The 8,282-nt window shown below is 40.2% G+C and overlaps 1 long non-coding RNA gene across 1 annotated transcript; it reads right to left on the reverse strand.

The window, feature by feature from the left end:
• Nucleotides 1–597: 597 nt before the first annotated feature.
• On the reverse strand, nt 598–2,612 carry LOC142908952 (uncharacterized). The gene is made up of 3 exons (XR_012932045.1): nt 2,487–2,612; nt 1,318–1,463; nt 598–1,156 (listed from the first exon to the last, which is right to left on the reverse strand). It is a non-coding gene; the product is annotated as an uncharacterized LOC142908952 (long non-coding RNA).
• Between the last annotated feature and the right edge of the window lie 5,670 nt (nt 2,613–8,282).

Below are 8,282 nucleotides of genomic sequence, written 5' to 3' on the forward strand. Positions count from 1 at the left end.
TTTAAGTGAGAGGTTACGTAAAACAGCGCTGATGCAAAAATTATGGTCCTTCCAATCACGTAAAACTCTGGGTTGACATGATGCTACGAGTTGGTAATAGATGAAATTCATAATAAAAACAAATCATTACAATATAATACGAAACAAAACTTAGAAAACAGCACATCTTGTTTCCGTGAAAACAAACTACTAAATTGATGCAAGTAAGATTTACTTTTGTTGTAAGTCAAAAATCTTTGGGTCATACATGAAAGCCCATACAAGCAAAAAAGTGAAATGTTATCAACTGCGTAACATGGCCAAATTGATGCTGTGCCTTGCCTTTTCTTACACCGAGCACTCCATCCATGCTTTGTTATACGCAGGATACACGACTGCAATATTATCTTTGTCAGTCTTCAAACTCGGCAATCATAGTACTCCTGTTCTAGTCAATGCATAAGCTGTCTGTGCAATGAAAAATCAATCTGAAAAGTTTACCTCTTGAATTAAGGCCTTATATGGCTTGGCACATTCTTATCTTTCAGAACTGGTTGTTCCCTATACCACTATCTGTAACCTTGAGTACACAGACACTGGACGAATACTCATCCTTCATGTTAAGGTAGACATTGCAGGGTTTTAGACCATTCTGTTTTTGTTTAACTAAACAATTGAACCAAATTGTCCTACCACCTAGGGACAATCACATCGAACGTTTTATTTTACACTCTCTCAATTGGGATATGTCGTGGTGTTTATTAGGTTGTAGTTTTCCATTTTTTCTACATATGTACTTGTTTATAGAGTTGTAGATGTATAGATGTAGCACTATATTACATGGTAAAGTTAATTTGGCCACCTTTTTGTGAAAGTAAACATATTTGCTTAAATTAACATTATTTTCAAAGCAGAGGAAAGTTGGTAGTCTGATGCAAAGTCTTCACGGTTGTTTGCATGGAGGCCACAGGTAAATAACCGCACCGTGCAGCCCAAGTTTTCCTGGTCATAGATGTTCTTTGCCTGCCACCGTTAAGTCTGTTTGAGACGCTTGCATGGAGGTCCCAGCTGTGGAGACTGGGCCGTGGCCAAGGCACGGAAAGCATCCGCAACCAGGTGAGGGCGAGACAGAACCATGGACTTTCAGCCCGCCGTCTCCATTACGTCCATCGCATGACTGAAGTACAAGTCAGGGTTAAGCGAGCTCCTAATAAGCAGTGTCTGTAAGGATTGGGGCAAACGGTTAGTCTCCATTAAAAGGGACTGTAATGCAAATTGCCATGTAAGCATCATCAATGTTACGCAGCTCAGTGACAGTCACACTCTCACTAGACTTGCCTGTTTATTATGAAGTCAATGGCCCGGGCCTTCAACTGCTCTGCACTGTGCAAATCGGCCAAGATCAAAGTCTCTGCAACATTTTCCACCGACAAGTTTGTGCATAGTGCCTCCTCGCACATCACCTTCAACCTCTCTAATGCATACTTGAGAAAAGTAAAAACAAAGTGCAATTTCAGTATTAAGAACACTATTTTCTCTACCTATTTCGCTTGTATAACATTCCCTCACCCCATGAACTACTTTATAAACGCAGTATACAGCAGTCAAATGTTTGAGAATTTTCTTAAAACATGGCATCAACCTTTCAGCATATTTATGTTTTAAGTCATGTATTTATTGATCTCTACTATAATTAGGGGTCCTTGTCCTAAACTTTATTATATTGGTTACAAAGTCATGCAAATTACAAAGGAGGTGAGATGTTGTTTTCCAAGAGCTTAAAGAGTTTGGTTGTTAAGCTGATAAACAATGCAACTGCAAGCCACCATATTTCAACTCTAGCAGAATATTAAACTTTAATGAACAAAGCTTGAACATGCGACTTTATACGATTTGTATTCTTATTTCATTACAATCGCTTTAGGAACTATTGAATATGATGTTCCAGAAGGGAGAGTAATGACTCTTAACTGATTATCTGGCAGATCTTCAGGAACAGCAGGATATCCGTTTCCTTAATAAAAGTATATTTGTTCCAATTTATTTCTATACAGCCATGCCACATCAAACAATCTTTTAAACCACTTCCCTTTATTTTATTACTAATTGTATCAATTGTTAATGTGATTAACAAAAAACCCTCAAAACAAGAACACACAGCCAAATGGTTGCACTTAGGATAAAAATGCTGCATGTGAATGCACTTCAATGCACACGTACTAGCCTCTAGCATGGACTAATACCAGTTTGACATTCAATTCAATTGTGAAATTGCATGACAATTTATATTTTTTGTTGAAAATTCAATCATCTCCCAGGACATCAATTCCAAAACCTGAAAGCACGAATGTGAACGTCTACATCATATACATTTGCTATTCATATTATTTGTGACACGGGCTTTAGAAAATACCTAAATGCTGTTTTAATTTCACTTGCGACCTACAACTGCATACCGATACATCACAAGGTGGTGCGATCTCATGTTAATATTTTAAGCGTGTAACCTTGTCAGCAGCGGCCAGCAGCTCATCAGCCATCTTCTCCAGGTTTGGAGCCCTTCCCGTATAGACAAAACTCATCATTTCCTTGAACACGTCAGGCTCCACATAATTAATCTCCACTCGATTCTGCAAGGTAGCAACACAATATATTCAAATTAACTTCGGCATATATTGAGAGACGAAAATATAGCATTAAATTAAATAAAATAAACATCCTTTATATCTACACAACACATGTAAAGTGGCTCCATTCAAGTTGTATTCAACTTGCCGATGACTATTTATTGCGCGTAATAAATCCATTCTTGACACACATGCAATGGCCTTCTGTGAAATGTTGAATAAAAAATAGCTATAAAATACAATCTAACATTCCCTCGTAATGAATACTTTTTGATAATAAATGTGCAATGCGCCAAAAGAGTTACTAGGGTAATAGTTCAACATTTGACAGCACTCTCAAGAGATACTTATCAACCGATCCATTGTGACAAATGCACCTTGGAAATGTATGATCACAGTATTAATGTGCTGTATTAAGATTGCATTTAAAGATACCTTTTTGCTCTCTTCCATTTCATGTTCAAACATAGCCTTAAAAACAAGTGACCGACCTGAAAAAGGTAAAGCAACTGTTAACAAATACAGTAAAACCTTGGATTGCGAGAATAATTTGTTCCGGAAACGTGTTTGTAATCCAAAGCACTCGTATATCAAAGTTGTATATCAGTTGTGATCACGTGACGCTCGGCAGACAAAGCGTATACGTACTACTCGTATTGCAAAACCTCACTCGTTTATCAAATTAATATTTATTTAAAAAATTTGCTCGTCTTGCAAAACACTTGCAGACCAAGTTACTCGCAATTCAAGGTTTTACTGTACAGTGAATTGGAAAAACACCGGAATGTGGTACAGACACATTTAGATGTCATATCTAGAGATCAAATAATCTAGATACAAAAGAGGTAAAATCCAGATCCATATTTTATTTCATATGGCATATCCATTACAGATTTGTCAAACATGGACGCAAATAAATGTCCAAATTAGAGGCTCAAAACCTACACCATAACTGCATTGTGAAAAATGAATTCCTGCACAACAACGATATAGTGAAGTAAATAAAAACGGAATAAAAACTTTAGCAACAGCCTAATTAAATATGTTTATCTCACACAATACAATATTACATTTATATATGTAGTGACATCGCGAATGTCACTGTGTAATGCCGGCTATAGAGAGGCACGGCGTGCGATGTATTAACATCGCAGGCACCACGTGGATGTGGGTGCAGTACCGGCCCGAGAGGGGCATGGTGAGCGCTGTCTGACAGTGCTGAGTGGCACCACGCTCTGCGTGGGGTGCCGACCCCTACAGGATAGGGTGTGAGAGTGCTGGCCATGGGAATGGGGTTACCAAGGGCCATGGCACTTGACCACGAAGGACACGTGACCGGTAAAGTGTACACAGGGCCCCCAGGTGGGGGCTAGGGGTGGTCACGTGTCAGGGCCGGGAACCCGCTAGAGGATTCCAGAAGGTGGTCGTGGCCAAGGGCGGAGCCACCCCCGCCACAGAGGATAAAAGCCGGGTCCCTGAGAGGGACCGGCTGCTGTTGTTCATCCTGAAGAATCTACGTCCTACAAGAGTCACCAACACGTGGACCCGGACCCCGGCCAGGGTCCGGTCCGTCGTAGCTAATTCCTGTGTAATTAATGTAGATAGCCTGGTGGTCCACCAACATAGGTTGTTCATGTGTTACGGGGTAGTACCCCGTGTGTCGGTTGAAGAAGTGCGTCTGTGACTCAGTTGAATTCATTACACATATTTACTGATGTATCCTTTAACAAAAAGCATTACAAATTGACGTAAGCATTTGCCAGTGTTAGTTAATAAAATTCAGTGTAAAACAGGAAATGGCTGTAGTTGATTACCCCAAACTAATTACAGTATCATTAATTATATGGTTCTATTGTACACTAAACGACGCATGTGTTGCTTGTTGTGGCACAGACCTGCCAATACGGCCTTGTGTGCTTTAAACTCCTGGCCACCAACACGAAGCAGGCAGTCAGTGAAGCGGGAATTGTCCCAGATCTCCCCGAAGTCAACTGCCAGCCGGCAATCTGGCACTTTCAATGTACTCATGCTGGATTGACCAGAAATGTTCACGGAATCCTGCACCACACTAACCTGCATAGACATCAACCAGCTTTGAGAAGGCATTTGATGATTTTTTTTTACAAATCCTCACTTAACTACACATTTTGCATGAAGATGTAGGCTTTGGTTCAATCAAGCAAGCAAATCTGCACAGACATCCTATATCAGAACAAGTGTTGTGAATAATGCCAAAATAGAGGTCCGTGAAATGTTTTTCATATTAATCAATTTTCATTCTATATTTTTGTCAAGTTATTTTACACTGTATAAACAGTTTAAACAGGTAGTGAGGCCCCTAATTATGGGTTCTGCACAACAACAGAGGAAGTGAACAGCCCTTCTTGATGTGCTTCCTTTCATTATCAAGATGCTTGTATTTTGTAAAGTATTTTAAAGGTAAAAAATATAAATCTGGCTGATTAAAAGGACCCCCCTAAGGACAAGAAACATTTACATCAAACTGGCTGATGTCCGAGAATAGGAAAAGGAATTCATGTGGCGACATTTAAACAAAACACTTTATGTAATACCTGACATTCTAGTTTATAAAAACGTCAAGGTTTAAATATAAACACTATCCAGAGGGAGAAAACCTAAAAAAAATTACGCTTGATTATTTAATTGTTGTGCTATGTTAACTCTAGCACCAGTGGAGGAAAAACGTGCTTGTAAAACTCATGTTAACAATTTCCTTGTATGGAACAGGGAAAGTAATTATTACAATCTTCAATTAAGTAGAATATTGACTCCAACTGTGCAATTGTAATGACTAAAATAGAAAATTACACATTAGCTGCAGCATGTCATACTTACTTCACCAAAGAGTGTCAGTTTGTTATCTGGAAGCAAGCTATTAGATTCATCAAGCAAAAAATCTCTTCGAATGAATTTTTTAAATCCCCAGTCTTTTCCTTGGAAAAAGCGGTATGCTCGCGGGCTCTCTGTAAAAAAATAGATTTCAAACAATACTCACCAGTTCTTACAATAAACGGTGGTAATTTCATGTAATGGGAAAAAAAACCTTAATTCTATTTTCAAAGTGTAAAGACAGCAATGTATTCTAAAGCCCTGCGCCACGGTGGCAGTCAACTACCTCGCCTGGTATATAGGTCATGGGTTCGATCTCAACCCTGAGGCCTGTATATTTGGAATCTGCATGTTCTCCTTGTGGTTGCATGTATTTTTATCCAGATCTTCCGGTTTTTCCCTCCATATTTATAAAAATCCAGAGTATTTGGCTGCTATACATTTCCACACAATAAGCCATCTCGTTAAGCTATCGTTTGTGGCCGGGGCACTTCTGAAAAAGAGCTATGTACAGTGAGGGAAAAAAGTATTTGATTCCCTGCTGATTTTGTACGTTTGCCCACTGACAAAGAAATTATCAGTCTATCATTTTAATGGTAGGTTTATTTGAACAGTGAGAGACAGAAAAACAACAAAATTCAGAAAAACGCATGTCAAAAATGTTATAAATTGATTTGCATTTTAATGAGGGAAATAAGTATTTGACCCCTCTGCAAAACATGACCTAGTACTTGGTGGCAAAACCCTTGTTGGCAATCACAGAGGTCAGACGTTTCTTGTAGTTGGCCACCTGGTTTGCACACATCTCAGGAGGGATTTTGTCCCACTCCTCTTTGCAGATCTTCTCCAAGTCATTAAGGTTTCGAGGCTGATGTTTGGCAACTCGAACCTTCAGCTCCCTCCACATATTTTCTATGGGATTAAGGTCTGGAGACTGGCTAGGCCACTCCAGGACCTTAATGTGCTTTTTCTTGAGCCACTCCTTTGTTGCCTTGGCCGTGTGTTTTGGGTTATTGTCATGCTGGGATACCCATACAGGACCCATTTTCAATGCCCTGGCTGAGGGAAGGAGGTTCTCACCCAAGATTTGACGGTACATGGCCCCGTCCATTTTCCCTTTGATGCGGTGAAGTTGTCCCGTCCCCTTAGCAGAAAAACACCCCCAAAGCATAATGTTTACACCTCCATGTTTGACAGTGAGGATGGTGTTCTTGGGGTCATAGGCAGCATTCCTCCTCCTCCAAACACGGCGAGTTGAGTTGATGCCAAAGAGGTCCATTTTGGTCTCATCTGACCACAACACTTTCACCCAGTTGTCCTCTGCATCACTCAGATGTTCATTGGCAAGCTTCAGACAGGCATTTATATGTACTTTGTTTTGCAGGGGGACCTTGCGGGTGCTGCAGGATTTCAGTCCTTCACGGCGTAGTGTGTTACCAATTGTTTTCTTGGTGACTATGGTCCCAGCTGCCTTGAGATCATTGACAAGATCCTCCCGTGTAGTTCTGGGCTGATTCCTCACCGTTCTCATGATCATTGCAACCCCACGAGGTGAGATCTTGCATGGGGCCCAAGACCGAGGGAGATTGACAGTTCTTTTGTGTTTCTTCCATTTGCGAATAATCGCACCAACTGTTGTCACCTTCTCACCAAGCTGCTTGGCAATGGTCTTGTAGCCCATTCCAGCCTTGTGTAGGTCTACAATCTTGTCCCTGACATCCTTGGAGAGCTCTTTGGTCTTGGCCATGGTGGAGAGTTTGGAATCTGATTGATTGCTTCTGTGGAAAGGTGTCTGTTATACAGGTAAGCTGAGATTAGGAGCACTCCCTTTAAGAGTGTGCTCCTAATCTCAGCTCGTTACCTGTATAAACGACACCTGGGAGCCAGAAATCTTTCTGATTGAGAGGGAGTCAAATACTTATTTCCCTCATTAAAATGCCAACCAATTTATACAATTTTTGACATGCGTTTTTCTGGATTTTGTTGTTGTTATTCTGTCTCTCACTGTTGAAATAAACCTACCATTAAAATTATAGACTGATCATTTATTTGTTAGTGGGCAAACGTACAAAATCAGCAGGGCATCCAATACTTTTTTCCCACACTGTAGCTCAGTGGGCCTTGCCTGGTAAAATAAAAATAGTTCAGTTTAGCTTTTAACTTCAAGGTAGATGAAAATCAGACCTGGATTTAAGTGTATGAAGATATAGTTCATATGGATTAGTTGAATGTGTTTGTGTATTAATAATGCTTGTCTTTGTAAACATGGTTGTGTGACGTGAGTTACATGTTAACATTACCATAGCAAATATGAATTAGTGCAGTCACGAAAGCTTTAAATCAAGAGTCCATCTATGTTCTGAAAAGAGGAGGGGGGAGACGAAAAATTAATTTATGCTGTCTGAAAGCCACCGTAAGTGTGAACAATCAATTAAGACCTGAAATGGTGTATCAAATCCTTCCAATGATTGCTAAGCCAGAGTCCATCTTCTCGGTTGAAATTGTCTCTGTGTTTGTATATGTGGATAGCCTCATGAACAAATATCTCATGGTAGCCAGATGGATTGCAAAGAACCTCTGTCTTGGAGAAGTCAATGTCATGTGAGCCTACTGAATTATAACAGTGATCTGCCATGGCCGAGGTGTTGGTCCTACCGTGTTTAAGGTCTGCTTTGTGTTCACGAATGCGGTCCGAGACATGGCGTTTGGTTTCTCCAATGTAACTACTACCACAGAGGCAACTTAGTTTGTAGACACCAGGGTACTGTATGTCGTGATAGCGAACTAATGCGTATAACGCTCCCACGTTTATAATGAACTTAGGTG

Source organism: Petromyzon marinus, unplaced genomic scaffold (assembly GCF_048934315.1).
Source record: "Petromyzon marinus isolate PM22_M1 ecotype Great Lakes invasive population unplaced genomic scaffold, UKy_Petmar_22M1.pri1.0 PM_G_Scaffold_11, whole genome shotgun sequence".
Lineage (NCBI taxonomy): Eukaryota > Metazoa > Chordata > Hyperoartia > Petromyzontiformes > Petromyzontidae > Petromyzon > Petromyzon marinus.